Source organism: Apium graveolens, chromosome 7 (genome assembly GCF_009905375.1).
Source record: "Apium graveolens cultivar Ventura chromosome 7, ASM990537v1, whole genome shotgun sequence".
Lineage (NCBI taxonomy): Eukaryota > Viridiplantae > Streptophyta > Magnoliopsida > Apiales > Apiaceae > Apium > Apium graveolens.
In genome coordinates, this window is record NC_133653.1 from 95,516,336 (window position 1) to 95,532,461 (window position 16,126).

At 37.9% G+C, this 16,126-nt stretch overlaps 1 non-coding gene across 1 annotated transcript; it reads right to left on the bottom strand.

Moving 5' to 3' along the window:
• Positions 1 to 15,470: 15,470 nt before the first annotated feature.
• On the bottom strand, positions 15,471 to 15,577 carry LOC141675853 (small nucleolar RNA R71). The gene has a single exon (XR_012556483.1). It is a non-coding gene; the product is annotated as a small nucleolar RNA R71 (small nucleolar RNA).
• Positions 15,578 to 16,126: the final 549 nt, after the last annotated feature.

Consider the following 16,126-nt stretch of genomic DNA (forward strand, 5'->3'; position numbering starts at 1 on the left):
TTAACTAGATATAAATTGAAAAGATGAAGTTACATGATACTCTAATATACTTATATCTTTTCCGAATACTACTCGACTACCATCGTTCCAGCTATAATTAGTTTCAAAAGTTCATCCCATAGATGAGACTACAAGATAAGACTTGAATATATTCAATCTTTGAAATATCATTTGAAAGAATGAAGTTACGAGATACTTCATTAGTCCCGATATATATTTACACCTATATATACACATTTCATACACTCTTCTGCTATGGAAGTATAAGCAGAGTTGTCATTCCCAAGAATTTTGGAAAGAAGAAACTTTGGCATAAACCTGATATCTTGCTGATCAGGCAAAGATACCAATAAAGTCACCTTTTCTACTAGTAGATGGATGAATTACCCACTGGTTATCACCCTGGCTGTATTAGGACCTTATGCTGGACTGCCACTCAGCCACTTACGCTTTTATGGACTCCCACTGAGCCACTTATACTTTGATGGACTCCCACTGAGCCCATGTCGCCTATCGCCTATGCCGACGCATTTTGATTGGGCTTACTTCCCGAACTTTGGGCAAGTAATCAAATTCTTTTATCAAATTAGCAACTTCGTTGCGCCTAAAATACACCACGGAGCCAGATCCTTTAGGTTTTGAGCGAGTATTTAAATCTCCTTTGAAAGGAAGATCTTAAATCTGAAAATGAGTTTTGGGATCCGCTCTAACTTTTAAAATCATATTGAAGACTCGAAAATATTTTAAAGAATGTTTAGAGTAATGGTAATTCAATAAAATAAATCAGTCCCGATATGATAGAAAATATCTGAATATTATTATTTAAATAATATTCCCATAAAGGATAATCTTTATAAAAATAATTGAAGTAGAAGTTTTAAAACTCATACTTGAAACGAATATTAAATAACAAAATATATACTTATACGAAAGTACGATCTTTATTTGAATAATCGAAAATAAGTTTGATTATTAGTCAAAACTATCGAATATACCTTATTCGATTAATAGTTATAGAAAACTATATATATATACATATATTATACCCGGGAACATCGACTCCCGGTTTAGAAAAATGTCCACCTTTGGGTCCCCTATACTAAGGGTATACGCAACTACTGCTTACCTCTAGCATAGGTATTATGCAGTTTATAAGCATTTGAATTGATAATAGAATATCAAGATTTCATAACATGCATATATATACCATATCAACATTCTCCAATATATCGCAAGATTTGCTAATAACAGTCATGTGTTTATCTCAAGATAATACATCAATATATTTACATCACAACAACAGTATAACGGGTAGAAAACTTGCCTGAGTGTTCCCGAATAGACTTAAGCTTAGAGTGAGTCCGGTAACCTATGAACAACAACATAATCCGGAATTAGATCATGGTCACTTAAGAAACTAGTCAAAACTCACTCATACCCTAACAGTCGCTTATACGCTTATCGATTTGCGTTAATCGCTCGCGTACCCTCGGCTCCACCAATTTTAATAAATTAACCATTACGAATTCTAAGGCGACTCTTTCGTGAGAACTTTACTAGCTGCCTTATTCACTTGACATAATTCTCTCGTGTTTCGATTAATCATGTAAGGGTCTCAATTATGGTCTCAAAGTTACTCGAGGTTTCGGGGTTCGCTCGTGAAACGCCGATACTTAAAATGGTCATTTCTCATCGCTCGTAACTCGGATTTAGGCGAATGACATATCAAAACGAAGCTCGTAACATGAAATATTTAAACATGGCAATGGTCAGAATCTTACAGTGAGTTCAAGGGTCCTAAAGTTAAGAACAAAAATAGTCTATGGTAAATCGAGCATTACGACGGCTACGTTTACGTAATTTCCCAAAAATTTACCAAATCAATTCAACACCAAACCACCATCAATCAATCCCAATATAACCATATGACAATATCACTCATCAACCAACTTTAAACCATTTAAACTAAGCCCAAATCATACCATGAATCATCAAGAACAACTAGTGCTACTCTTAACTCCCAAAATCAACAAAAGCACTTAATAACTAAGATCTCAACATGACAAAACAACAACTACCCTTAATCTATCATTCCATCATCATAATCATTTATACCAAACAACTTAATACTAAGATCATGAAGAGTTATACCTTCCTTGAAGCTTTTAATCAATGAAAGATTCTTAGAATACCCATGGAAGCCTTGATCTATGCTTAAGCTACCTTGACCTTACAAATAAAATAAAAAAATCAAAAAGTTGTTCTTGAAAGTTACTATTCACCCTAAATTTTTAGGAATTGTTTAACTAGGTAAACCTTGGAATCTTGGATCCAAAACTTATAGCATAACTAAGTTATGAATTATGGAAGCTAAGAAAACAAACCTTATAAGTTTTGAAGGTGTGTAGCTTGAGTTTTGAAAAATCCCTCCTTGTTTAAAAAGAAAGGTCGAAGCCAATGAAGGAGAAGAAGAAGAAAATGCTTGCTTGATTCTTGAATGCTAAAGTTTGTGAAATGATTTGCATGGCTAGGATTAATCCTTGGTAAATATCTTCCTTTAACTTTAATAAAGTGATGATACCACCTCCATTACATCATCACAAGGACACTTGTCCAAACCATATGGTTGGATGATGTCACAACCCACTAATCCCATCTGATTAGTGCTTAATTACTTGGCTAATGGTCGTTATCTGTTTTATGGTTCGCTTAACTTTTGTTCTCGTTCGTCATTTGAGGGATCATATCCGAGATCTTATTACTTGGGTTCCCTTAAACCTTTCTAAATATTTTATATTCCTTTTATGATCCTCTCTTATAATCCTTGAATTTAAATCATTTTAATCATGTTACCTTATATTCAATTCTTTCGGTATCTGGTGGATTTTCGGGAAAAGTCAAAGTGTTCGAATTTGGATTCTAACGATCTTTACATAAACTCTTATACTTTATGGAGTACTAATACGATCTTAGAATTTCCATAACAGTACTCCTATATAGCGTGGTTTGATAATTTTACTTAATCAGCTTCATCAGCAAAAAGTTACTATTCATCAGTGTTTCAAAAATTGGGGTTATTACAGCGTAACCAACGCTGATGCCCGGATCTAGAAGTTTGTAGAAACCAAAGAGAAGACAAAGTTTGAACCCGCTCAGCAGGAAATGAAGGTAGAACTTGAGCCCTAGAACCCCACCCGGAAGATTAAAATTGGTAAAGGCCTAGAAACAGCTTTTCAGAAGGAACTCATTGAATTGCTAAAATAATATGCCAATGTGTTCGCTTGGACACCGGAAGACATGCCTGGGATCGACTAATCAGTTGCGATGCATAGCCTGGATGTGGATCCAAAACAGAGGCCGATCAAGCAAAGACGAAGAAACTTCGCCCCAGAAAGGCAACAAGCAATTGATGAAGAGGTAGAAAAGTTGTTGAAGGCGGATATCATCTGTGAAATTAAGTACCCGGATTGTCTTGCCAACGTGGTGCTGGTCAAAAAGCCCAACGGGAAGTTGAGAATGTGTGTCGATTACAAAAATCTGAATTCGGCCTGCCCTAAAGACTCCTACCCGCTACCCAACATAGACTAACTGATTGATGCAACTTCGGGCCATGTTATGCTAACATTTATGGATGCTTTTTCCGGATACAACCAAGTCAAAATGAATTCGGAAGACATTTTAAAGACAACCTTCATCACACATCGGGTCGTATATGCCTTTATTATAATGCCGTTCAGGCTTATCAATGCCGGGGCCACCTATCAAAAGATGATGAACACCATTTTCAAGAGCCAGCTAGGGGAAACATGAAATCCTACGTCAACGACATGATATCTAAGTCGATCACGGTCCCAGACCACATCAAAGACATCAAGGAATGCTTCGACAACTTAAGGAAGTACAACATGAAGCTGAACCCGGAGAAGTGCGCTTTTGGAGTCCCATCTGGAAAGTTTCTTGGTTAGTGAAGGGGGCATCGAGGCCAACCCATAAAAAATTAAAGCAACAATGGAAATGGCAGTACCCCGGACCCAGAAAGACATTCAAAAGTTGACAGGATGCTTGGAAGCTCTTCGTAGGTTTATCCCAAAACTAGCAGAAAGATGCCTGACTTTCTTCGAGTTGCTGACAGGAGCCCAGAATAAAAAGCTCATAGAATGGACCCCGGAATGCGGCTCGGCTTTTGAAGAGGTCAAGCAGCATCTGATGAACCACTAATACTATCAAAAGCTAAGCCCGGAGAACCCCTATCTATCTACATTATGTCCAGACCAAGGGCGGTCTATTCGGTTCTCGTTCAGGAAGAAAAAGGAACCCAGATCCCAGTCTATTATGTGTGTCTGGTCCTCAAGGATGCAGAAACCCGATACCCAAACTTGGAGAAGTTTACCTTAGCCCTCGTACATGCAAGCAGGAAGCTAAGGCATTATTTCCAATATCGGGATTTCAAGGTAACCACTGATCATCCACTTCGGAGGATCATTCACAAACTAGACGCGTCCGGAATACTGGTCAATTGGGCAATAAAGCTAAGTCATTTCAATATCAAGTTTGTTCCCCAGATGGCAATAAAAGCCAAGTCTTTAGTCGAATTCGTCATGGAATGTACCTTTGTTGAAGCCCCAGGAATCCCAACAAACCAATTCGAAGAAGAAAAAGAAACCTCTGGCAAGAACGCATGGATGTTAAATGTCGATGGTTCAGAAACAGTTGACAAGTCTGGGCCGGGCCTGATCCTTTCAAGTCCGGAGGGCTTTACGATCCAACAAGCTATAACTTTCGCCTTTGAAGCAATAAACAATCAAGTTGAATATGAAGCATTGCTCTCCGGACTCAAGCTAGCAAAATCTCTGGGGATAACAAACCTGATCATCCACAGTGACTCCCAAATTATGGTTAAACAGACCAATGGGGAGTATATTACAAAAGACCCAAAGCTGGCACAATACCAAGCAATGGTGCGAAGTATCCTGGAAACCATCCTGGATACGAAAAATCTGCAGATAAACAGAGAAGAAAACTCCAAGGCAGATGAGCTCTACAAGCTTGTACATAATACTTTAGATCTAAGAAGTTCGGTCTACTTTAAAGAGCTTGGGGCACCTAGCACAGACCGAGCCGAAATCTTATGCAACAGCAGCCCGGATAACTGGATGACTCCTTACATAGCCTACTTGAAAGATGGGACCCTACCAGAAGATCATAATAAGGCTCGCTACCTCAAGCATAAAGCTGCTCGTTTCTTCCTTGAGGACAATGAGTTATATAGGCGAACCTTCTAGCACCAACACTCAAATGTATCGATCCGGACGAAGCTGATTATTGTCTTCGGGAGGTACATGAAGGGATTTGCAGGGATCACTTAACAGCCAAAACAATAGCCTACAGAGTCATCAGACAAGGATATTACATGCCAACTATCCACGCAGATTCAGTGGCATATGTAAAGAAGTGCAGCAAATGCCAAAAATTCAGCAATGTGCCAAAACAGAGTTCGAGTCTCCCGACATCAGTACTCTCCCAGGTCCCCTTTGTATCATGGGTCCCTTCCCCCGGTTCAAGGGAGACTTACGGTACGTCCTAGTGGCAATTGACTACATGACTAAATGGTAAGAGGCTAAAGATATGTGAACCATCAATCAACAGGATTGCATAAAATTCATGGATTCAATTGTGATGAGGTTCGGGATCCCGATGGACTTGATCTCGGATAACGGACCGCAGTTTGTCGGATCAGATTTTGAAGCATACTTGAAAGAGCTCGGCATCAAGCATAAAAGAGCATCCTGGCCCACCCCCAGGGGAACAGAAAGGTTGAAGTAACCAACGGGAACATACTCCGGGGCCTGGAGAAAAGATTGGAAGAGTCCAAGAAGACCTGGCCGGATGAACTCCCGAATGTCTTATGGTCCTACAGGACCACCCCTAGGACAGGAACCGGAGAGACTCCTTTCAGACTTGCCTACGGTATCAAAACTCGACTACTAGTTAAAACCGGATCGCCCTCCCACAGAGTGGTGAATTTCAATGAAGTCTCAAATATTGAAGGCCTTAAAACTAACCTGGACCTTTTAGATGAGGTAAGAGACCGGGCTGTGCAAAAGATGGAAAACTACAAAGATAAGACAAAACTCTATTTTTCAAAAAAAAGAAGTCAAGGTCAGAGAGTATGGAGTGGGAGATTTGGTACTCCGGGACGCTGAAGCTTCAGACCCTACAAATCAAGGCAAACTACAACCTAACTGGGAAGGACCTTACACGATCAAATAGGTGTTGCACCCTGGGACATACAAACTATGTTATCTCAATGATACTGGGGTCCCGAACACCTGGCATGGAGCCCGATTAAGGAAATTTTACCAATGATTAAAAGGTGCTCATTCCGGGATCAACTCTATCTTAGAACTATTATATCCTTATTTCCCAATTAAGTGATTTAAAATCTGTATTTGTTCGACCCAAAATGTACTCTCTACCTTATTTCTATATAAATGAAAAACCTTACTTTGAGCATCTCATAGCTTAGAATAGTTTTATTCTCTTGATTAATTATTGTTATTATATGCACACCCAAATTCATGATTTAGATAAATTCATGACTTGAAAAAATTTCTAAAATCTGAAATTTTACCCAACTCGGGGTCAGAAAGAAGTCATAATCCATGTGCACTTAGAGAAATTTCTAAAAATTGAAATTTCACCCCAACCTGGGGTCAGAAAGAAGTCACAAACCATGTGTACTTAGAAAAATTTCTAAAATCTGAAATTTTATCCAATTCAGGGTCAGAAAGAAGTCACAATCCATGTGCACTTAGAAAAATTTCTAAAATTTGAAATTTCACCCCAACTCGGGGTTAGAAAGAAGTCACAACCCATGTGTACTTAGAAAAATTTCTAAAATCTGAAATTTTCCCCAACCCGGGCTGAAAAAGAAGTCACAAACCATGTGTACTTAGAAATATTTCTGAAGTTCTAAGTTTCAACAAAAACGAAAGACAATAGAATGCAAATAAACCAAGCATAGAATAAATTACCCCGGGGAAACCGACCCCGAGTGAAACCAACATACATACAAGTTAAGAAAGCAAATGACTTAGTTCAAAAATACTTAAAACATTGAAGTCAAATTACAAGGCACAAGAGCCAAACATATCAATCTTCGGCTGCCGGCTCGGGAGGAGGAGAAGAAGGCTACTCCGGAACATCTTGGGGAAGCGATGGTTGCTGGGCTAGAGGAGGCTCGAAAACAGGAGGAGCATTAGTTGACGGTCTAGCCTCGGACTCTCTGGCCAAGATGGCAATAACTTCATTCTCCAGCCGGGTCTCCTCCTCAATGTATATCTCAAGGAAGACATCGATGGTCCCTCCGGGGTTGTCGGCAAGATACCGGGAGGCAACCCTCCAGCAGATCTAATTCTTCTCTAACGCCTTCTCATTTAGCTCTTCAAAATAGGTAGGAGTTTCCTGGAAGCTGGGCAAAACCTCATACAGAGTAGGCCTTGTAACCAAACTTCTCTAAGTTTCTGGTTCTCTGCCCTCATCTCCCGGACAAAGGCCTCAGCCTGATCTTGCCTCACCCTGATTTCATCCAAGAGCTTCTTGTGAGCCTCGGATTCCTTCACATTGGCCTCTTTCAACTCCTTCACCTCCCAGGCCAGATTCTCAACTTCATTCTTGGCAATCTCCCCAGTGTCAGCCTTTGCCTTTAGAGTCTAGACAATAGCCACCAAGCCAGCAATCCGGGAATTGGCCTACAAACAATTACACGTCAAAACTGAAAAATATAAACGCAAAAAAAGAAAAGTACAAAAAACAAGGAAAATACTTAAATCGGTAACATCCTCCTGCATGGAAACAAAAAAGTCCTCGAGAGACTCCCTCCGGTACTTCCTCCTCTCGGCAGTGGTGGCATAGTTTTCAAACAGCTCCTTCTGGCGAGTCTCCGGAGTAAAACTAGCCAGCAGCGCCTTAAGGGTCTCCAGAGTGTCCGGAGCCAACTCAGTAGCAACCTTCTTTGAAGCTCTTCTCTCGGACCCCTCAACATTTTCCTCCCCGGTCTCCATGGAGCATTCTTCCTCTTCCTTGGAGCCTTGCCCTTCTCCTTCTCCTTTTCTTTCACCCCTTTCGCCCGGGGCTCATTGATCTGGATAGTAATTCTCCTCGGACGTGTAGCCGTGGTATGTCCAGCTTCGGAACCAGTACCACTATCTTCATCTTCACCAACCTTCTTCTTACTGGTGTCCAGACTGTTCAGACCCCCGATCCTCCTATACCTCGCAGCCAAATCCTTCAATTGTGCAGACATATTGCTTGGATACGGTATCAACTTCGGAATACCTAAAGTAGTAATAATTTAAACATTAGGCCCGGATAAAAGAAGAAAATAATAATAAAACGTAAGGAAAAAATTAAGGAAAGGCGACTTATATCCGGCAGCATGCATATTCACATTATTGTTAAAAGTGTCACGGGTCCACTGCGCTCTGAGTGCCCCACAGAAGGCATACACCATCGTGAGAGCGCCTTGTCCGAGCCGCTGGACCGGAAATTTATCTATTTTTAAATTAAATTTATGGAGTGGCATGAACTCCAAATCCCCACCCCGAACAAATACGAACTCCCTGTGCCAACCCTTAAGGGAGGTTAGCATGCTTACCGGGAGAACCATCTTATCGGACGGAAACCCGCAATCCTCAATCTGGAATAGTAGCTCATATATCGGCCTACTTGTAGATTTTTTTATCCTAAAGAGATGGTGTAAGAGTCTAAAGCTGGGCACGTAATCTTTGGCGTGACTAGGGCTAAGCATTCGGTCGGTTCGGTCAGAAACCGAACCAAACCGAATTAACCGAAAACCGAATTGCTGATTTTTCATAACCAAACCGAACCGAAATTCTGTATAAAACCGAACCGAAAACCGAACCGAAATATTTCTGTTTATTCGGTTCGGTTTGGTTAACCGAAATATTTTTTTTTTAAAATATTTTTGTCAAGTAATACCGGTATTAACAAAACGAGCATATACCCTGAGCAACCAGAAAAGAGGGGGAACAAAACTCCAACTCTAGTCACTACATCAACAAGTAACAGACAATCACAAGAACTCAAACAACTAAAGTGAGAGACTACAAAAACTAGAACTATAGACTAATTAATCAAATGTCTGAAGCTATAAGTCTTTTAATCTTTTCACAAGAAAAGACTCATTCTTGCACCACACTTTTTATGATCTTAAGAGGGACTTAAGAGCTGCTATGTTGTCCACCGTGCTATCTCATATTACGTGCAGTCCAAATGTAGTACGTTGCAACAACATAAACAGTCGACCCAATTGAGCTTCAATGATGTTACCAGACAAGGCATGGAAAGCCCCCTCCCTGATAGTCTGTATAGTCTGTATCTATATAATGTACCAACTGTATAGTTTGTATCTAATTATCTATAATCTATTATATATAAAATATAATTAAAAAATAAATATTTATACTATTCGGTTAATTCGGTTAAAACCGAATTAATATTTTGAAAAACCGAACCGAACCGATTTTATTTCGGTTAAAATTGAAAAACCGAAATAACCGAAATTTTCAAAAAAACTTAAACCAAACCGAACCGAATTTTACTGGTTCGGTTCGGTTTTTCGGTTTCGGTTCGGTTTTGCTCAGCCCTAGGCGTGACAGCAAGCCCTGAACCAACTAATCCACTTCACCGAGTTCGGGGCCAACTGAGTGAAGGGAATCCCATACACATCCCAGTTGAGGGATTTGGTGAACTGATGCAGGCCTAAGCGCATACCCCATAGATGCTCTAAGGGTATCTCGACATAACCCCACGCCGGTTTGTGATAAACCCTCTCATGGGCCTCCGTCCACCTCCACTCATACTCATCCTCGAGGTTAAATGCGAGCTGAAGTGCACTATCGACCTTGGAATCAGTATGCTTCTCCCTGGTCTCTTTATGCACAGGGCCACACTCATATCTTGTCCTCGGGGAGTTAAAGAACTGCATGTCCATGGCCGCCATATCATACGGCTCTCTCCCATCTAAGCCCTCCGGGCCCTCATAAATCTCAGATAAATCTCTGTAATAAAAACCCAGGGGCCTGGGGTCTCTCCTACACAGGAAAAAATAATGGTCCACGTCCTCCCAGGACCCATCGTCGTTGGACAGGGTATCCCCGGGCCCCATAACTAAGGTTTCAGCTAACAATTGGACTGGTCTCTCTGCACGAGGAGGCATTTTTAAGGAATCTCTACTGGAAGATGAAGAGGAAGAGCTAGGCATTTTTAGGCATTTTTAGTGGCTTTATGCTTAAATCTTCCACTGTGCATATATTATAAATATATATATATACCCACCCCGGAGTCAATGCCACACCCGAACCCAAACACAAAAACAAAAACAAAATAAGAGAAATTCATAAACATATTATACAAAAATCAAAGATCAAAAACAAGATCTACATACCATACATACAACTATCACCAAAAGCACAAGTCAAGAACATACACAGGATTCAACTTAACTTTACAGCACCAAAAATCCATTTTTACCGCATACAAATCGTACAAAAATAAGGTTCTCTACACGAATCAGACACAAAACTACCGCAAAAACTCCATACAAGCCCACAATAATACAAAATCAACGCATAAACTACAAACCCTTCACAAGAATTGAACAAAACTTATGGCTATTGATAATCTCATAATTTTGCATTAATTAATACTTATTTATTGCTAACTCACGAATTTAATAATTTAATAATTTGCTTTTATAGGTATTTTGTACAAAAAAAGCAGAAAAGGAGAAAAAGAAAAGAAAAATGCAAGAATGGCAAAAGTGGAAGCAGAAAAAGAAGAAAAGAAAAGAAAAGAAAAGAAAACGGGAGTTGGCTACATTCAAGGGTCAAGATTCTACCAACACATATGGCAAATGTATGGCTTGGATTTAGCCAACACCCCTAAATCCCTAATTCTTATCCTATAAATACCCACCCCTTGTCTTGTAAACCACGCCAAGTAGCATATAGCCAACCTAGTATTTTCCATTTTTAGTTGTAACCTCCTTTCCTTAAAAGTTGTAGATCTACTTTTCAATTTGCAATCATTCTTCATCATTGTAAACACTCTTTTTTATATTAATGTAAGTTTGTTCAATTTTATTATCCTATTTAATCTTTAAGCTATGATATTTTTCTAACTCCAACAAGTAATAAGCTTTGGGATATAAAAGGAGCTAATTTAATTCTTGTTCTTAGATCTACTTTCATTTAGGTAGCATAATTTTAAGATCTAAATTTACACTCTCAACTAAAATTCCTACATTAAATTAATTTATGTTGGGAATTTGGTTGATTAAATAAATTTTAATTTATTGTAGCTTAATCTTTAATTAGTTAATTTTCAGCATTTAGTTTAATTTTAGAGCTAGGTTCCATTTCGCCTATAAATTCAGGTATGTCTGGGTTCCGTTTCTTAAGGTTAGCTTTATGCTTAAATCTTCCACCGTGCATATACTATACATACATATATACCCACCCCGGAGTCAATGCCACACCCGAACCCAAACACAAAAACAAAACAAGAGAAATTCAGAAACATATTATACAAAAATCAAAGATCAAAAACAAGATCTACAAACTATACATACAACTATCACCAAAAGCACAAGTCAAGAACAGACACAAATTCAACTTAAATTTACACCACCAAAAACTCATTTTTACCGCATACAAATCGTACAAAAACAAGGTTCTCTACGCGAATCAGACACAAAACTACCGCATAAACTCCATACAAACCCACAATAATACAAAATCAACGCATAAACTACAAACCCTTCACAAGAATTGAACAAAACTTATGGCTATTGATAATCTCATAATTTTGCATTAATTAATACTTATTTATTACTTAATACCGAATTTAATAATTTAATTATTTGCTTTTACAGGTATTTTGTACAAAAAAAGCAGAAAAGGAGGAAAAGAAAAGAGAAATGCAAGAATGACAAAAGTGGAAGCAGAAAAAGAAGAAAAGAAAAGAAAAGAAAAGAAAAGAAAGGAAAAGAAAATGGGAGTTGGCTACATTCAAGGGTCAAGATTCTACCAACACACATGGCAAATGTATGACTTGGATTTAGCCAACACCCCTAAAACCCTAATTCTTATCCTATAAATACCCACCCCTTGTCTTGTAAACCACACCAAGTAGCATATAGCCAACCTAGTATTTTCCATTTTTAGTTGTAGCCTCCTTTCCTTAAAAGTTGTAGATCTACTTTTTAAGTTGCAATCATTCTTCATCATTGCAAACACTCTTTTTTATATTAATGCAAGTTTGTTCAATTTTATTAGCCTCTTTAATCTTTAAGCTATGATATCTTTCTAAATCCAACAAGTAATAAGCTTGGGGATATGAAAGGAGCTAATTTAATTCTTGTTCTTAGATCTACTTTCATTTAGGTAGCATAATTTTAAGATCTAAATTTACACTCTCAACTAAAATTCCTACATTAAATTAATTTATGTTGGGAATTTGGTTGATTAAATAAATTTTAATTTACTGTAGCTTAATTTTTAAATTAGTTAATTTTCAGCATTTAGTTTAATTTTAATCTTAAAATTTAGTCTCAAAATCGTAGTTTTTCATTTGTTATTCATTCTTTACTTTGTTTTATATTTCCTTTTTATTTTTCCATTATCTCCTTGTTATCCACCTGCAGAACGAAGCTCTCCATTTCAACCCTTTCGAAGATAAACTAAACCCAGTTTGTTTTATTTTCCTCTTCCATTTGTTTATCCAAAAACATAGCCCGTCTCCTTTCTCTTTACAAATCTCCAAACCCCCTTTGTTTCTTGTTCTTCTTCTTAATTCAGAACAGCCCGAGTCACGCAGCGAGTTTACCATCGAGTCGCGGTGAGTTAGCTCGAGTCATTCAAGTGTAGCCCCTGTCTTCTCCGCTAATTCGACTCGCCTCCGAGTTCATGTCATCACGAGCTGTGTCGTTGATTTATTTTTGTCAGTTTATCTGCTGAGTTCAGTTCTTTTGATTTTGTATTCCTGAGTCACGGCTAGTGTATTTGTTTCTTCTCCTGAGTTGCAGCGAGTTGTTTATCGAGTTTATGTTCTTATTTTTTTTAGTTGAATTCGTCTGGGCCCTTACTGCTTATTTTATTTGTTTATCTAGTTTAACCAAGTTTTCGGTTGAGTCCGAGTTGAGGCCGAGTCACGGATTCTGTTTTGATTCTTTGTTGAATTGTGTTTTGTTTTTCCGAATTAGTCTGCACGTTCTTGTCGAGTATCGAGTGTGTGGTATTGAGTGGAGTTCAGAGTTGGGGTCTGAGAGGTTTTGTTTTTACCGAGTCAATTTCCTTTCACCGAGTCACTATGTTATTGATTGTTAGCCGAGTTGAGCTTCCTGTTCGTGTGTCTGTTTAGCTAAGTCGCGTCTTTTTTCCTTTGTTGCCTAAGGCAATTGTTCGAGTCTGTTCTTTTGTTTGTTGTGTAGTTTCTGGCTGTGTTAGCCTTAATGTTTAGAGTTTGTATTAAGTTGTATCAAATTTTCCCAGTCAAGATAATTTGTTTGTTAAATTAGATGATATAGTTAATCTGTTTTGGATCGGTTATTTGAGATGCAATTTATTTTTCGTAGTTAGCAAGTGATTGTGTTTTTGGCTAGTCGAATGAACGAACATGTCATGTCCAATTTTTTGTAGAACTTTCTGTAATTGTTAGTTTTGATTTAATTGAAAAAAATGTTTTAGTTATAATTAATTTAATTAGATTTTAAGTAGTTTAAATTAATTTAGTGGTAATTAATTAGTTTAATTAGAGTAAATTCTCTTTTCGACTTTGTAGACTTAAAATTAGTTTTAGAAAAAAAATTATCACCTCCCTCTTTAAAGTTCTAGTTCCCCTACATTAAGAATTAAGGATCGCGAAAATTATATAGTCTCTGTGGAATGAATCTAAAATATTAAAACGAGAGTTATGTGCTTGCAATTTAAAATTTATATTTTTGGCACATCAAGTTTTTGGCGCCGCTGCCGGGGACTATAATTATTTTTTGCGCCTTAATTTTTAATTTTTCGAATTAGCTTTACTATGCTCTATTTGTTTAATTTTTCTAGAAAATTGAAGATTTAGAAAGCTCGTTGGAACTCCGAAAATTGCCAAGGCTCGAAGGAATTTTTGGAAGCTTGCTTGGGAAAACCGTATTTCTCTCTTTTTGTATTTTTCACTAGTTATAAAAAACAAAAAAAAAATTAAAACTTCAAAAAAATAAAAAAAATAAAAAAATAGTTGGTTAAATACATAATTGTTGCATCATGCATTTGTTCACCTAGAAGCACATCATCTTAGATTTTATTTTCTTGTTATTAATTTTTCATACCTTATAAATTGTGGTGATTGCTGGAGGACCCAAGGTACGTTAAATTTCTTCTTTTCTTTAGTTAGGACACGTAGTTTAGAGCATCCATAATTGTTTATCGCTTTTATATCTCGTTGTGTGTTGCATCATTTAAATAAACTTTAATGGCAAAACCACATCACAAAATAAGGGGAGAGATTTCATCACTCTTTCCTTGGCCCACAACCATTAAATCCATCATTTTGCATACCATAGCCTTTTTAATAAAATTAAGTAGACATTAGCCCATAGGACTTCGCGCTCAACTAGGAAGAAAACCTGAAATGATCAAATCTCTAAGTATTCATTCTTTGGTATCTAGGCTAGCGAAAGCTTACCTGGCCATTTAAATTGGTGACTAGGCTGGTGTTTAGCCTCTTGGCAATGCTTGCATCTACCTGGCCAATCAGAAATAATACTTTTAGTTTTGTGAATTTTAGTAATATCTTTTTGTTAGGAGCAAGTCTAGAGTTTTTTAGGGAACCATAGATTTAGAATTTTTCTTTCGATTTTTCACCCTTTCTTTTGCGTGTTTTAAATTCTTGCACTTCTTTGCTACTTGATTCCTATCATGTTTATGCGTACTACGTGGATTAGAGATAATTCATCTAGATTAATGAGACCAATTGAGCGTACTTCCTCATCGGAATCCGAACCCATAGAAATTCTTGAACCCGTAGTAAACATGGCAGTTTCCCTTAAGGGTTGTTCTTACCCCCCCCCCCCCCGTTTGGCCCAACCTTCTTGTATTACTCTTCCACCGGTTAATGATAATAATTTTGAAATTAAAGGTCATCATATTAGCATGTTACCTAAATTTACCGGGAGTGAAGGTGAGGATCCGTACCTTTTTATTCATGAATTCGAGGAGGTTTGCGCCTTACAAAAAATCCAGCAATTGATCGAGGATTCCATTAGGCTTAGACTAATCAATTTCACTCTTAAAGAAAATGCTAAAAAATGGTTATATAGCCTACCGGTTAATTCTATTTCAACTTGGAAGGGATTCGTAGTCATTTTTTTTAAAAAATATTTTCCAAACCATAAGACTACGAGACTTACAAATGAGATTAATCAATTTCATCAAAAGAAAAACGAGTCTTTTTGGAAATATTTTGATAGATTTAAAAATCTTTTGTCCCAATGTCCCCACCACGGAATAGAAAAGTGGAGACTTTGTAAGATTGTTTATGAGGCCTTAGATAGTTCTACAACCGCGTTGTTAGAGTCTATGTGTCAAGGCAAATTCATGGAAAAAGACGAGGATCAGATTTGGGAGTTTTTCGAGGAACTAGCGGAAAAGACCATGTTGTGGGAGTCTACTAGGGAGCTGAATAGGGAGCCTAGTAAACACAATGAAACACTCAGTTCATTTGCTAACAAAGGCTTGCATTTAGAGGGTAATTCTATAGCAACCGAAGCGAAGTTAGCTACTCTTACTAGAAGATTAGAAGCTTTAGAAACCACTAATGCCCCTTCCCAAGTGTCTATGTGTGCGAACTATAACCTTCATAGTCATGGACCTCAAAACTTTCAATAGTTTGAGCAAGTGAATGCTATGTTTCAACCTAGACCTAGGAATTACCCTTTTGCACCCACAGACAATCCCGGGTGGAAGAACCACCCGAATTTTTCATGGACCCAAGGCCAAAACTACCAATCTCCTCAACCCACTTTTCAAAATCCTAATCCAAACTCTTACCCCACTTC